Source organism: Erinaceus europaeus, chromosome 18 (genome assembly GCF_950295315.1).
Source record: "Erinaceus europaeus chromosome 18, mEriEur2.1, whole genome shotgun sequence".
Taxonomy (NCBI): domain Eukaryota; kingdom Metazoa; phylum Chordata; class Mammalia; order Eulipotyphla; family Erinaceidae; genus Erinaceus; species Erinaceus europaeus.
Genome location: NC_080179.1, coordinates 63,218,505 through 63,234,462, shown reverse-complemented (window position 1 = coordinate 63,234,462; position 15,958 = coordinate 63,218,505). Strand labels below are relative to the sequence as shown.

At 37.9% G+C, this 15,958-nt stretch overlaps 1 protein-coding gene across 17 annotated transcripts in view; it reads left to right on the top strand.

Moving 5' to 3' along the window:
- GTDC1 (glycosyltransferase like domain containing 1) overlaps window positions 1–15,958 on the top strand; it is a 450,095-nt gene that overhangs the window by 105,500 nt on the left and 328,637 nt on the right. For 11 of the 17 annotated variants that reach the window (XR_009545998.1, XR_009545999.1, XM_060178080.1 and 8 more), the window contains one exon: window positions 9,762–9,799. The exons of 5 other annotated variants lie outside the window; for them this stretch is intronic. The gene's annotated coding sequence lies outside the window, so the exon portion shown is untranslated. Of the gene's footprint in view, window positions 1–919; window positions 941–9,761; window positions 9,800–15,958 lie in introns of those variants that run through there. One more of the 17 variants, XM_060178074.1, reaches the window with a different exon arrangement.

The window sequence follows — 15,958 nt, the reverse complement described above, 5'->3', positions numbered from 1 at the left end:
ACCTTAGCATAGAAACTCCAAAGAGAATATTGCTTGAAAGGATATGTATTAATGTTGCTTGATTACCACCCTTATTTTTATACATTTAATTTTCTTGCTTGACATCTTATATATCATTCTGTAGAATACTTTTGCAAGTATTTCATATGTTTTCTGTGGCATCTCACACTGCTCACTTTTTATCCGTAGTACCATATGAGTTCCCTTCTTTCAGGTTTACACTGCATATTTTAAGCTGCTGATAGTGTAAGTAGATTTGCAAGGTAAAGTGACATTTAGCTTTTTGAGCTAGTTTCATTTTTAACACGAGAGCGGGTCCCCCCTCCCCTCCTCCCTTCTATCCTAAATCTTCTCATATTTCCCATTAAAACAACCTTACTACTGTTGAACAAAGAAATTCAGAGATTCGGCTACGTAGCAATTGAAATGCATCAAAAAGTGGCTACTACAATACAGTTTTATTAATGAATGATCTACATTGGTTCCAGCTGTGTCCATGCGATTAGTCTTTCACCAGGCAACAATGGGTATTTCCCTATTGCTTTTATTTGATTTCCAAGAATGTGTCATCTGTTACTTCAGCCCCTGCCAATATGCCCCCTGCAAAAGTGTTTTTTTTTTTCTTCCAAATTTCTGAAGCATAAGTTGAATACCCACACATAGCCCTGCTGAAATATTGTTTCTAATGAATAGTGGCCTAAGTTTGTATGCCTGGTGTTACATACCAAAATTTCAGAATAGAAATTAAAGTAAATGTTTATTAAGTTTATCAGTACATTTTCTGAAGTGTGGTTGGCTTGTATTGCTAAAGATAGACTATTTTCACTTTTACATTTCCATCTTAATATTTTATTACAGTGGTATAATGTGTGATAGAGGTGGACAAGCTTGCAGATTGAAATGGGGATCGTCCAGATTGTTCCCTTCCCTGGACCATATGGTATAGTTCTAAAAGCCTTTTGTACGCTGTCTGTTCAGTTTATTGTAAACTCCATCTTTAGTGTACCTCAAAAGATAACTAAATTAAAAAATGGGCCTGAGAAAAAGGCTTTCATAGCATGTAAAGAATCATACTATTTGTTTTAAAAGTACAATGCAATTGAAGTTGATTACATAAATAAGAGAGACTTGTTCTCTGAATAATCTCACGAGTTGATATCAATTGTCATAGATTGTCTTTTAATGCAAATTTAAAAGGCTATCTGACTGTACTTATCTTCTCTATTCATGTTATCTGACTATACTTATTTTCTCTGTCCCATTCTTGCAGTCTGTAGATGAAGGCCTCTTCATATATATAAATAAAATGTTCATATATGATACTCATATTTTTATATAGTACTGTAGACATATACCAAGGAATGACTATATGTGTATGTATGTATATGCATATATATATGCTGAGAATATAGGGTTTTTCTTTTTACTAATTTCAGTGAGAATTTAGCACTAGAGCTTATTATTATAAATTATTAATGATGGTGAGGATAGATAGCATAATGTTTATGTAAGGAGACTCATGCCTGAGGCTCCAAAGTCCCAAGTTCAATCCTCGCACCCCCATAAGCCAGAGCTGAATAGTGCTCGGGTTTAAAAAAAATTAGTCATTTAATAGTGATTTATAGGATTATAATTCACCTGGTGTCTTATAAGGACTAGTGCTTTCAGTAAGTACATCATTTTAGCCCATATTTAGTCATAGTTTTTTTTTTTTTTTCCTTTTCCTTTCTCTTCACACTCCTCTTGACTTATTATCGTTTCATACTTCTATTTTAGGGAAAGAGATAAGAGTTGTCTTATCCCATATGCTAAAACTCTTTAAAAAGCTGGGAATCAGACTGTTTCCTCCTGACTCTTACTCTCCTTCCCTCTAAAATAAGCTACTGTTAGAGAACATTAGATATTACCCATTGCTTTCTGGCACGAGAGTTTGAAGCTGAAATTGTACCAGCTTAGGATGGGGAGGGAAAGGAGAGCCTGTGCAGAACACAATTCTTTACTCTGTCATTACCCTGAACCACTGAAAGGGTAACTAAGAGGAACTCAAATGTTACTGGAATATATGATTTTCCTTTGAATGGCCACAGTGAAATATATTTGAACAAACACAACAAGAGCAACAACAACAATAACAACAGAAAAATGCCAGTAAGAGTATATGTGGCATATGGAGTTGATGATGATTGAAATTAATGAATTTTTTCAGCAGTGCACAATAGAACTCATCCAGAAACTGTACACATTTGAATTCATCCAACGGAAACTCACACAGACATTATTAATTTAGGGTGACTGGTAGAGGTAGGTGGACTATCACAGCATTACATACTATCACAAAGTTTCCTTCAACGTGATGAGTGCCAGGCTTGAACCTGAGCAGTGTGCATAAGAAAGCAGTGCACCATTCCAGGGAGCACTATCCATGGGCCTGTTTTGAAGGGTTTACAATTTCAATTAGGAAAAGAAAGGAGGATCTTATGATGACATGAAGCAAATAGATTTTCACATAGGAATTATAGCATGTTTATTAAAGTGATCTAGGTTACCAAAAACTATAGGAAACTTAAAAAAATGCAGATTCAAAACTTTTTATTTCTTCCAGCTGGGAAGCACTGGAGAGTAACCCAGATCAAAGCAGGAGGCGACAGAGAGCTTCTAGCTATTATAGAATATTTTCCCTGTGCGGAGGGAGCCTGCTTTTAATGGTGAAACTGACTCTGGCTCCAAATAGTAGAAAGACTTGCTGACTATGATTTAAGAGAGTAAGGCTTTTATTTAATATCTCATATCATAAGAAATCTAGATTCAATTCACAGGTAACTGACACCATGAGGCATCTAAGTTATATCTTTTCACTCTTTTCAACATGACATTCTGTACCTCTAGAAATTGTATTTACTTTTAAGTAGGAAGAAAATGAGAGGCCTTTTTCTCTTTTTTTGTTTCCACTTCTATTATTATTATTATTATTATTATTATTGATTTAATAATGATCAATGAGACTGTGGGATAAGAGGAGTGCAATTCCATGCAATTCCCACCATAGTTCTGCATCCCATCCCCTCCACTGGAAGCTTCCCTATTCTTTTTCCCTCAGGGAGTATGGACCAAAGATCTCTATGGGGTGCAGAAGGTGAGAGGTCTGGCTTCTGTAGTTGGAAAAGCCTTTTTCTTATCGGGAACAACTCCTCCTCCTCCACTTTCTCTCTCTCATTCTCTTCTTGAAAGGATGTCTGTTTATGGGACTTCCACCTACATCTCATTGGTAAAAACTATGTCATATAGCTACCTCTAGAATGAGATAAGTATTTTAGTTTCCAACCTCTGCTTTAGAAGAAAGAGTGAGGGAAAATCAAAATGTTTTGAGTGAATCATCCTAAAGTTATCTGTCATACTTCCTCAATCCTCCTCCTCTACCTCCTCCTCCTGCCTCTCCCACCCCCTCCCTCCCTCCCCCACCCCCCTCTCCCACCCCCTTCACTAGGGCTCAGCTCTGGTTTGTGGTGATGCTGGAAATTGAACTTGGGACCTTTGGTACCTTAGGCATGAAAGTCTTCTGATTAAACCATTATGCTATTTCCTCAGCCCTGCTTCTTCAATTCCAATGTATAGTTACTAAAGTTACTTAGTTAAACTAGTTGCTTGTTTCAATTTTCTGGGTAGGTCCTTGGTTTATACAGTTACTGTCTGCTCCACTCTCACATGGGAGATTATATTTGGGTATTACAGTGTTATACTTCCAGCTACAGGAACTATGACTTGATAATAATGACACCTTTACACTCAGTACAGTGCTTCCATGTAGTCCTGTAAACACATGCTGGAAGAAGGACAGTTAAATGTATTTGTGGGCTGGGGAGACAGCATAATGGTTATGTAGAAGAATCTTATGCCTGAAGCTCCAAAGTCCCAGGTACTGCCATAAGCCAGAGATGAGCAGTCTTTTCTCTGTGGCTCTCACTCATTAAAATGAAAATAAAATTTAAAAAATGTGTTTGTTGGCTGGGGAGATAACATAGCAGTTATGCACCAAACCTTCCAGCCTGAGGCTCGGGAGGGCCCAGCTTCAATCCTCATGTTCCCATGAGCCCCACAGCTCATCAGTACTCTGGGTTTTTTTTTTTTTTTTTTTTTTTTTTTTTTTTTGCGCCTCCAGGGTTATCCCTGGGGCTTGGTGCCTGCACTGTGAATCCATTGCTCCTGGAAGCTATTTTCCCCCCCTTTTGTTGCCCTTATTTATTGTTGTTCTTATTATTGTTGTTATTGCTGTCATCGGTGTAGTATTCTGAGCTTATTAAAATAAACAAAAATTTAAGAATTATTAAAAATACATTTGTTAATATTGGTACAAACTATATGTAGGATATTTTAAATTTATGAGGCATTGTAGATGGACTCATATATTTGTTTGTTGTTACTAACAGAACATCAATAAAAAAAGATACCAGTTATTTTGAGAGAAGACACTCATTAAAAGGCTCTAGGAAATTCTCAAAATGTATCAGTGCTTATAGGGAGCACATTACTCCATGTGTAAATACTAAATAAATTTCCTTTTTCACCCTATGCCTAGACTTTTGTTTAAACAAGAATACTTTGTAGTGCTTTTATATTAAGATCTCTGGTTTTGAGGAAATCAGACATTTGAATCCATTTATTAATTAATCAGACAGGTCTTTCGGTGATTGTTGATTTTACAGGAAGGAGTTCATAAATCCTTGAAAGTCTGGCTAAAAAAGCACTCCAGATTAGATTTTGGTCTGTGTGACATTATTGGGTACATTATTTCCCTCAGTTCTTCGAATGAGAACCTCAGTATTTTTTACACACATGCAAGCAATTACATACAACAGAGCATCATGTCCTAACGAAATCTCAAGAAATCATCTTTCTATCTGCTGTCTTTGCTTAAATTGTCATAGAAAAAAACAGGTTACCTCTTTATTCAAAATCTGCAGAGGAAACTCCTCAGAGTATTACTTAGTAGTATGAATTGGGACTTCACAACTTCTTTGATGCTGAAACTAAATTACTTTATTGTATTTCTATTCCCTCTCTGTCATTTTGACCTCAGAGGACAAAACAAATAACTAGCCACTGGCTTCTGTACAACATCTCTTATTTAGCACAATTTTCATAGATTCCTCCCTTTTCATTTGTGATGGCAGGGTTGTTGGCCCCATAATTACTAAAACAGCCTGTGCATGGATAGAACTTATCTCAGAGCAAGAAATGTATTCAAGAATCTGGAACTCAGATTTTCTATGTGAGCAATGCTACCTGCATTGAACTTAATCTGAGTAGTTGAATTCTGTACTAATGCCTGGATAATTCACTGTATGAATTAAAACTGTGTCAACTTCCTCCTTTTCCATACAGTGAGAACTTTTGTCTCTTAATGAGAATCCAGAATATTAATTGTGTGTAAGGTCCTTTGCTGAACTGTGAATCAAAGCAAATATGAATTATACACAGACTTTGCTACCAAAGAATTGAAATCTTATTGGGAAGACACACATATATACTGTGAAACTGTGATGGATACTCTTTAAGATTAATTCTTTTTCTTTTTTTTCTTTTTACTGATCCAGTGTGGTTTTTGGTGGTGTGGGTGATCGATCCTGGGATCTTAGAGGCTCAGGTGTGAGAGTCTCTTTGCACAAACATTATGCTGTCTACCCCCTCCCCATGATGAATATTCTTATGGTGGGATTCTGGTAATTGCTTTATTTGGGTTATATGCCAAATTTGGTGGCTCCACAGAAAATAGAATAATTACTTCTGACCAATGGAATGTGGGTGTATAACTTGCTGAGTCTTCAAGGATGAGGTAGAATTTGAATGGAAATTTGAAGTCTCTGTAGGAATTTGACAGGTGGTAGGAAGGGGAAAAAGATTTCAGGAGGAAGAAGTCACATTAGCAATATGTGGAGGTGGGACACACATGGAATGGTTTAAACATGATTTCTTACTGTGTTTGGAGGCCTTTGTGGCTGTGAGTGTCACGGAAATCGAGGCTATAGAAGAACTTGGTTGGGGGTGGCATATCTAGTTGAGGCCATGGACCCATGTTACAATGCACAAGGACTCATGTTCAAGTCCCCATGCCCTACTTTGTGGAGGGTGGGAGGGGGGTAGCCTTGCAAGTAGTGAAGCAGCCAGCAAACACCTTATCTATCTTCTACCCATTTCTATCACCCCCTTCCCTCTTGCTTTCTCTTTGTGTCTATCAAATAAGATGATAATGATGATGATGATAATAATAATAATAATAGGAATCAACTTGTAGGAGGTCCTGTTTGTTCTCCTGTGATTTTTCTCTTGATTCATTGGGAGAAAAATCCAGGTGTTTCTGAGTCAAAGGCTGGAATTAAAGACTCAGAGATTTCAGAGGAAAAGTAGATGGCAGGTTATATGCAGTTTCAGGGAGGGAGATCAACTGGGATATGATGCCTAGTTGAGGCTGACAATGAGGAAAACTGGATGTGGAAGGACTTGGAAAGGGAGTCAGATTCCGGAGTGTAGTGCAGTTCACTTAGAAGCTTAGTGGGATATTGATTTGTTCAGATTCACACAGCGGTCGGTCCTGGCACCCAACAAAAGATGTTTTCAATTTTGAGCAGTGTTTCCAAATTTTTCCTTCCTTCCTCCCTTCATTCCTTCCTTCCTCCCTCCCTCCCTTTACTCCCTTTTTAATTTGATAGGACAGAGTGAAACAGGAGACAGGGAGATAGATAAGGAGAGAGGCAGAGAGCTACTCTCAGTATTTGCTTCACTACTCATTTAGTTACTCCCTGCAGGTGGGGAACAGGGCTTCAAACCTGGTCCATGTGCGTTGGGAAATGTGTACCACCTCCCAGTCCCCCTCTACCATCATTTTTGTTTGAGAGACTGTGAAATATATCTCCCTTTTCCACACCTGGAAGGGAGGGAAGAGAGAAACAGAGACAGAGACAGACACTACAGCGCCAAAGCTTCCTCCAATGTAGAGGGAGCCAGGCTTGTACTTGACCATAGTGCTCATGGCCAAACAGTGCACTTATCAAAGTGAGCTCTTTTGTAGGCCCAGTTCATCTTCTTGAAGTCTACCTTGCTCTTGATCCCTCTCACTTGCAAAATGAATGAATGGTCGTGAATATACTGGAAAGGATAATAAACATTCATATGCAGGTTTGTCTATTGGTTTATGCCAGTGATGGTTATAACTTTGATATTAAATCATTAATAGCACCCTCAGAAAAGTAAAAAAAAAAATAAAACAAATTCTATTTCCTATAGACTGCATCTGTGAAATTTCATTATGGATTAGTATTTGTTTTAAAAATATCTGAATGCCAGGCATATCCATTCAGAAAACACTTTTATTATCCATGCCAGCTTAATTTTTAAGGCAGTGAAATGGAAGACTGTCATTTCAGCAAGCAAACTATTTTCATTTGTGAGAATGGAATATTTTGAATATTCTAATTGATTTTTGAAGATGCTCTTATAAGGAAATAATCTTGTTTTCGTGCATTGTATATTTGCCTTCAAGACAGAAGGGAAGAGAAACACAATTTGCTTAGAAAGGTACGAGCTTATATAATAACTGGCTTTGGATAAATATGTTGAGGTTTAGAAAGTGAAGACAGTTCCAGTGTAAGAGGTAAATCATGGGATAGGGAAAGGTTAAATAAGACTTGATTTTGAAAAAGCAGTTGAGAGATGTGTACTTAATTTTTAAAAAATTAATTATTGTTATTATTATTGGATAGGACAGGGAGAGATTGAGAGGAGAGGGGAAGATAGAGAGGGAGAAAGATAAATACCTGCACACCTGCTTCACCTCTTGTGATGCTACTCACCCCTGCAGGTGTAGGAGCCAGGGGCTCAACCTGGAATCCTTGCGCTTAGTATTATGTGCGCTTAACCTGGTGCAACACCACTGGCCCCTATAAATTTTGTAAATTTATCATCATATTCTACTTATATTTTATTGTATTGTATTTCACTGATCCACTCGCCTGTTTTTCCAGAAATCTTAAGCATAGACAGTAAAAGAGAAAATCTAGTTATCAGATCAATATTACCATATGGCTTCTAGTGTCATAAGAATTCCCATTTGGAGATCCATGAAAAATCTTTTTTTTTTTTTCCTCACCATAAACTTTATCGATCATTTTTTAGTAAGGTCAGAGTACTAATGTTGGAGGTGATTTGCTTTGGGACAGAGCATCAACAAAGTGGTAATAAAGTTTTTTAAAAATGCCACAAGGCACTTTTCCTATGATTTGAATTTCTTTTTTTCATTCTTGGGTCATGCTAATTGAAAAAAATTGAAAGATATATAATGATAGGTATTTTTTTAGTGCCCCGTTAAAAATAGCTGAAATGATAAACTTACCTCTGTTGTTTGCATTTACATAATTAGTTATTGTTATATTTTCTGGAAATCACTTCTTATTATTTTCTGTCCTTTGAGTAGTAAGTTGTTTAGACGTCGGGACTCTCAGAATGAATGATTTTCAAAGGCCATTGTGAAATAACTGTATGAGAAAACAATTCTAGGAATAATGGAGTTATTTCTTATTATTTGAAAATGAAATGCAGTGTTTAAATTGTAACAAGAACTATTGGTAGAACTTGAACTTTGAAGTTCTATTTAAAAAGATTTCTCTAACTCAGAGGTTCATTGAATGAATATTGAGTATCCTTCAATATAGTGCAAATACCTAAGTAGTGGAAATGTCTGAATGGTTCTGAGAGGAGACAGTTAAAAAATTCCAGGACTCTTTTTCTGGTAGTTGAAGATCTGTAAATTCAGCTCCTTCCTTTCTTAATTTTTTTCCTTTTCCTTTTCCTTTTTTTTTAACTTGTGTAACACATGGATGATTATGTAACAACATTTTTCTGCTTTCTCAGTACGATACATCAGAAATTAAGTGTGAAACTAGTTCTTTTCAATTTTATTCACCTTAGTTATAACTTCCCCTTTAAATCACATACCTAATCGTTTAAAGTTTCAATTTATTTTGACATTTGACTTGAGCTTTAACACTTTTGAATCTGCACTGTACTTCCCTATTCAAAATTCCAAGTGCTCAACGAGTTTTCTTATTGTAAACACACTCTTTGAAAGCACAGCTCCAGATTCACTGTATAATGATCTTGATCTGTTTACAATTATTTAACAATTCCAGTACTTTTAAAATTCATAGAGAATTTCTTTTGCTTCATATATATGACAAGTGGCATTTGCAAAACCATTTTTAGCGTTTGGAATAGGATAACCGCAATAGTTTAACCCTTACTGATGAGTTTTGTAATAAGTATTTCGACAGTAGTACTCAAAATAATTTGAAAAGCACTTGCAAGCTGCTGGAGGGGAGTGAATCTTTAATAATTGGGGAGTCGCTTGTTACTTTATACAATTTGGCACCTTTCCCTAAAGTTAAGGGAATAAAAGTAGTTTCTTTTAGGGAGTCGGCCGGTAGCACAGCGGGTTAAGCACATGTGGCTCAAAGCGCAAGGACCGGCGTAAGGATCCAGGTTCGAGCCCAGGGCTTCCCACCTGCAGGGGAGTCGCTTCACAGGTGGTGAAGCAGGTCTGCGGGTGTCTTTCTCTCCCCCTCTCTGTCTTCCCCATCTCTCTCCATTTCTCTCTGTCCTATCTAACAATGAGGACATCAATAACAACCATAATAATTACAACAATAAAACAAGGGTAACAAAAGGGAAAATAAATAAGATATATGTATAAAAGTAGTTTCTTTTAATTGCAGGTTGAAGCATATTCGATGAAGATAAATTGAAGAATAAGGTGAGGCACAATAGAGAGAAATAAAACCTCTTAATTCTACTTACCTCTGTCTTTGTGTATGTCCTCATGTAAATTTTATTGTGTATTTTTTATTTTTTAATTTTTATTTATAAAAATGAGACATTGACAGAAAACATAGGATAAGAGGGGTACGAATCCACACAATTCCCACTACCAGAATTTCATATCCACCCCCTCCCCTGTTAGCTTACTGTGTATTTTAATGCATTCATTTTGTACAGTCTTGCAATAGTGGAAACATTTTCCTTTGCTAAAAATATTTGCTTTTTATGTGTTTTTTAAAAATATTTATTCCCTTTTGCTGCCCTTGTTGTTTTATTGTTGTAGTTATTGTTACTGATGTCATTGTTGTTGGATAGGACAAAGAGAAATGGAGAGAGGAGGGGAAGACAGAGGGGGGAGAGAAAGATAGACACCTGCAGACCTGCTTCACCGCTTGCTTGTGAAGCGACTCCCCTGCAGGTGGGGAGCCTGGGGCTTGAACTGGGATCATTACACCGGTCCTTGCATTTTGTGCCACCTGCGCTTAACCTGCTGTGCTACCGCTCGACTCCCATGTTTTTTTTTTTTGTTTTTGCTTTTGAGATTCATTTATGTAGTCATCGTAGTCGTGAGAAAGAGTGAGAGAGTAGAAAGCTAGAACATCACTCTGAAACACATGATGGCAGCAATCCCACTCGAGACCTCATGCTTCTAAGCCCCAGCTTTGTCCGCTGTGCCACCTCCTGGACTGCTTGCCTTTGTTATATTTTTTTGATCATTAATCATGTAACATTTCCAAAATCCTTTCTGTTGGATATTTTGATTGCTTTCAGTTTTAGTTTAAAATTTTAATAAAGGTTGTTGGGGTCAGGGGGAGGTGTTGGGTTGGTGGCATACCTGGTTAAGTGCTCATAGTACTAAAAAGTACAAGGACTCACACAAGGATCTGGGTTCGAGTCCCTGGCTACCCCCCTGCAGGGGCAACCCTTAACAAGTGGTGAAGCAGGTCTGCACGTGTCTCTCTATCTCTCCTTCTCCTCTCAGTTTCTCTCTGTTTGATCCAATACAATTGGAAAAAAACATGGCCACCAGGAGCAGTGAATTTGTAAGGCTGGTACTGAGCCCAGGGATAACCCTGGAGGCAAAAAGGAAAAAGAAGGAAAGGAAAGAAAAGAAAAGAGAAGAGAAAAGGTTTTGAGGGGATGGGCAGGGTGGAGAGGGCACTGGGCTCCTTGTGCAGGATGGTGGAAGTGGTCCTAAGGTAGAGGTGACAGTGTTTTGCAGACACTGATCATGAGGAGATGAGAAATTGTCCCACGTCCTAACAGCTGTACTGTAAGCCATTATGACCCTGATACAATGATGTAAAAATGTTGAGAACTCTCAGACTTAATTCCTAGATATGGCAGAGCAAAAAAAAAAAAAAAAAAAAAAAGTGTGTTATTTCAGAAGTCAAAGAGATAGCTTACCCGTTAATTGCTTCTTCCTTGCCCTGCTTGCGGTTCAGATTTGAATTCTTGCTCCCCATAGAAGCACCATGCAGAGAGAAAGCTCTGTGAATTGTGGAGTGGTGCTGTCCTGTCTCTCTCCCTTTCTTGTCTCTTACCCTCTGCCTGGAGGAAAAAAAAAATAACAAGGTTCCCCCAGGAAAACCAGAGTTGCGCAAGAGGAAGGCTAAAAAGAATCCCCGGTGGAGGATGGAGAACAGGTTTGGTTGGGAGAGCAGGTCAGTTGGAAGCGTGTCACAAGACTTGCTTGCCTGAGATTTCTAGTTCAATCCCCAGGGTTTCATTTACCAGACAGGTTCTCTGACTTGTCTCTTTCTCTCTCTCTTTTCTCTGTCTCATGTGAAACTCCCTCTCATATGTAATAAATGAAATAAATTTTCAAATATTTAAAAAATTTCTTTTTTTATTATTTTTATTTACTTATTGGATAGAGTCAGGCACAAATTGAGATGGAAGGGCAAGATAGAGAGGGAGAGATACCAAGAGACACCTGCAGCCCTGCTTCACCACTCGCAGACCTTCCCTCCCTGCAGGTGGGGACCAGGGGCTCAAACCTGGGTCCTTGCACACTGTAATATGTGCACTTAACCAGGGGTACCACCGCCTGGCCCCTCAGATTTAAAAAGTTTTCTTGCAAGTAAACTTTGAAACAAGGAGTTGGGGGAAGGGGAAGGTGGGGACACTTTGAAACAAGAGGGAGAGAGACAGAGAGCCCTTGTTAAGTCCCCCCCACACACACACACACAGGTGTGGAGCTGGGGGCTTACTTATGTCACAGAGCAATCATTTCACATAGACACTGTCAGCAGATTAAGGAATAGTTTATTGGAAAAGTCAGGGAATGAGAATATAGGTGAGACAAGAAACAGCACTGAAGTGAACAATGCAAGAAAAAGTATTCTTTTTTTAAAAAAATATTTATTAATTTATTATTGGATAGAGACAGAATTTGAGAGGGGAAGGGAAGATTGAGAAAGAGACAGAGAGACAGCTACAGCCCTGCTTCATCACTTGTGAAAAACTTTCCTACAGAAGTTGGGGACGAGGGGCTTGAACCTGCATCCTTGTGCACTGTAATGTGTGTGCATAGCCAGGCGAGCCACTGCCTGGCCCCAGGGAAAAGTGTTCTTCAATTCTACTAAGAAAAGTCGAATAATTATTATATAGAATACTGACTACTTTCTACCTAGTTTTAAAATGTTATTTCCCTCTGTGATGATTCAGGCTGTTTATTAATTGTAAATGCTAATTACCCCAGTAGAGAGACTTAAGGTCCCAGGTAGAGTATATATATGTATGTGGGATAGAGATGCAAGAGGGAATTAATTAACTCCTAAGCAACTTTACTCTGTTTGAACACAGTGTTTGCAAAGTGTGAAATTACTTCCTTAAGAGATGATAAGGATGTAGAGTGCTGCTTTGGGTTAGTTTGCAAAGAATATTCAGTTCTGTAGGGTCTTTGCTTCATTAGACAAAATATTTTTTATCACTGGAATGTCTCCTTGAAAAAGACAGCTGATAAAGAGATAGTAGTGACAGACAAGGCCACCCAACAGATAAGAGTCACAGTGTTTGCTCCAATCAGGAAACTTTGAGCTATTGCTGCTTATCTTTGATTCAGTGGAAACTTGTTTGTCAGATGACTTGGGGAAGTGTGCACTTGCTCTGCAGAAACTGTGGAGAGTTGTCGATCTTCTAGAAATTATACACTTTTTCCTCTGTGTGTCTTTTCTTTACTTTACAGCTGTCTCTGTGTGCCTTTTCTTTACTTAATAGTCTATATTAATATCTTAAGGAATTCACATTTCAGTTTAGTATGATTAGAGTGAGTCTTTTTCTTATAATCGTGATTGGCTAATCTGCCCCTTGTGATGTTTTAAAATAGTGATATAACTCTCATTATCATCTGGAAGTTCCAGATTTACTTAGCTCTGATCTAAACTAGGCTTTTGGCTTGTTAATATTTAGCATTTAACACTCTCTAGTCTCTATCCAGTTCTTCTGGCACTGGCTTCTTCTGCTTCTCCTTCAAGATTTATTTCTTTGTTTTCATGAGAAAGGGAGAGAAAGGAACAGTACTCGGTTTTGGCCTGTGGTGGTGCTGGCTTTTGAACATGGACCTCTGGGACCTCAGGCATGCAAAACTGGAGTGCTGTTGTAATGCTGTCTCCCTAGTCCTTCGTGTTGGTTTCTTAAACCACCAACAGATGTCTAGATACTTGGCAAATCAGATGGTTCTTGAAAATCTTTTGGCAACTTGAAAAAGATCAACTGCAAAAACACATATAACTAGAATAGCCATACTGTTAACGGATTCTCCTGCTTATAACTTTTTGTACTAACTGTAGAACTTTGAGAATGAGAGAAATGTCATTAAATAGGTTTTAATATGCATCTTTAAAACCGTGGATTCATTGATTAAGTTCTCTATGGAAATCGTCGTGTGTACCCCCCCCCCGCCCCCCAGTTGTTTACCTGGAATTATTTTGCCTCCTGAGCTGTTAGGATTTTATCCTTCTTTTAAGCTGATTTCCCTCACTGATATATAGATTGAGTTGTGAGATTATGTCCTTTTTATTTTTCACTGGATGTGAGTAAAGCCAGACCTTTATTCCTAGTGACATTTATATCAACTCATCAAGGGAATACCACCCATGTTTGCTTGAATTGCTGCACTTCAAATATATAAGACATTGAGAATGTTTGTTAGAGTACCCTGCTATTTCTGCTTTAGAATTTATTGAAAATGTGGTGGGTGCCTCCCACTTACAGGGAACCTCAAAAGTTTTTTTTTTATTTAATTAATATGGATTAAGTTCTTAAGATATGTTACGAGTATGGCTCTAGCACCAGTGGAGCTGAGGATCTGTTAAGACATTTTGTTCTAAATTCATTTGACTTGTCTGTGCATAATTACTGTGAAAATTTGGCAGAGAGCACCAGGGAGATATCTCACTGTCAGAGCACCAGGCTTGCATGCTTGAGAACTTAAGAGACTCCAGGTTCAGTCACTGGCACTAGCCATATGGCAGAACACAGCATTTTTTTTTCTCTCCCTTTCTCTCTTTTGAAAAATGAAGAAATACATATATTTTTAAAGATGTCATAGAAGCCAATGAAGCACAAATCCTTTTTCCGTCTGCTATAAAATTATGCCAGTCTAGTGGCTAGACCAGTTAAATTCTTCCAGTTCATAGATTTGGCTATCCTTTTGTTCAATATTCTTATGGAGACTACCAGGTCAGAGATGACCTGGCATCTCTGTTTCCCCTGGCATAAAATATGGCTTCTAAACCCCTTAGCAGGCCTTTTGGCAGAACTGTTTTACTTTGATTGGAGGTGTAACATTTCAAATGTAGTAAGATTTTACTTACAACTACATGAGTTAGATTATATTGAGTTTGCAATAGACTATGCATATCAGGTTATTTCTGTGTTAGTAAGAAGTAATTACTGGTATTAAAGAGATGACTGTGGTTAATAATGGTAACAGTCCTAGGTGTATTAGGAATTGTCAGGGCCATTATACTGAAGGGTTTTTATGGTTTATTGGCCCAGTCCACATTTGTTGATTGCTCCGTTTGCTAAGTGCTAGAATACATTGATAAACAAGCAGACCTGGTTACTGTCCTCATGGAACTAGAGAATATAGATATTCCATAATCACTCACTAAAGCTATCATATGAGTGATAAGGACAAAGAAGTACTATAAACCCTTGAATAGAGCTTGACTTTTTGTATGTTGACAGCAGTGGATTATGAATGATACAGTGATGTGAATACATGTGACTTAGTTTACCTACCACTCTAAAGCTGCTCCAGGCATGGGAAGAGAGTACATTGGTGATTCCTGAGCAGACAACTTATGAATCTTGGGTATTGAATTTCTGCCCTTCGAGTCCTCATTGCCTGCTATCCTGTGGAAAAAGGGTCAGTCTTGAGGTGGCTGATGAAGGACGAGTTGGGGGCCGCCAGGAGTGGTAGATTCTTCTTATGGGCACCAAGCTCCAACAATAACCCTGGTGGCAATTAAAAAAAGAAAGAAAGAAAGGGGAAGAAAGAACAGAAGAGAAAAAGAGAGTTAAGGAGAACCAGGGTATGGATGAATTTGCAGATTTCTGGAGGAGATCACAAATGATCAAAACAGAAGCTTTGAGTTTTACTTCCCTTACTATGTCATTTAATTCTATGTGATCTATAACTCTGATGCCCTCAATTCACTCATTGTTAGTTAGGATTCATTGTTAAATATGATATATAATGAATGTGTTTATTTATTCAAATCGTTTGTATTGGGGAGTTAAGGGTTTACAGTAGAGTAGCTGACACATGGATATAATGTCGAATCTGTAGGTGGTAGGCATCTATAGAAAACATTCTCGGCCAACTCGGTTCCCCTTTTACCAACATGGACCAGGGTCCCAATGCCCTTTCTATCCCCTCCCTTCTCTCCCTCTCCTATAGTCCTTTGCTTTGGTGCAATGCACCTCATCCAACCCCAATTAAACTTTTTGGTTTCCCTTTCTGTTCTTATTTCTTAAATTCTACCTATATGATCATACAGTATTTGTCCTTCTGCTTTTGACTTATCTCACTTTAGTACATTTCTTTCAAATTTTATCCAGAATGGGGCAAAGATGATTTTTT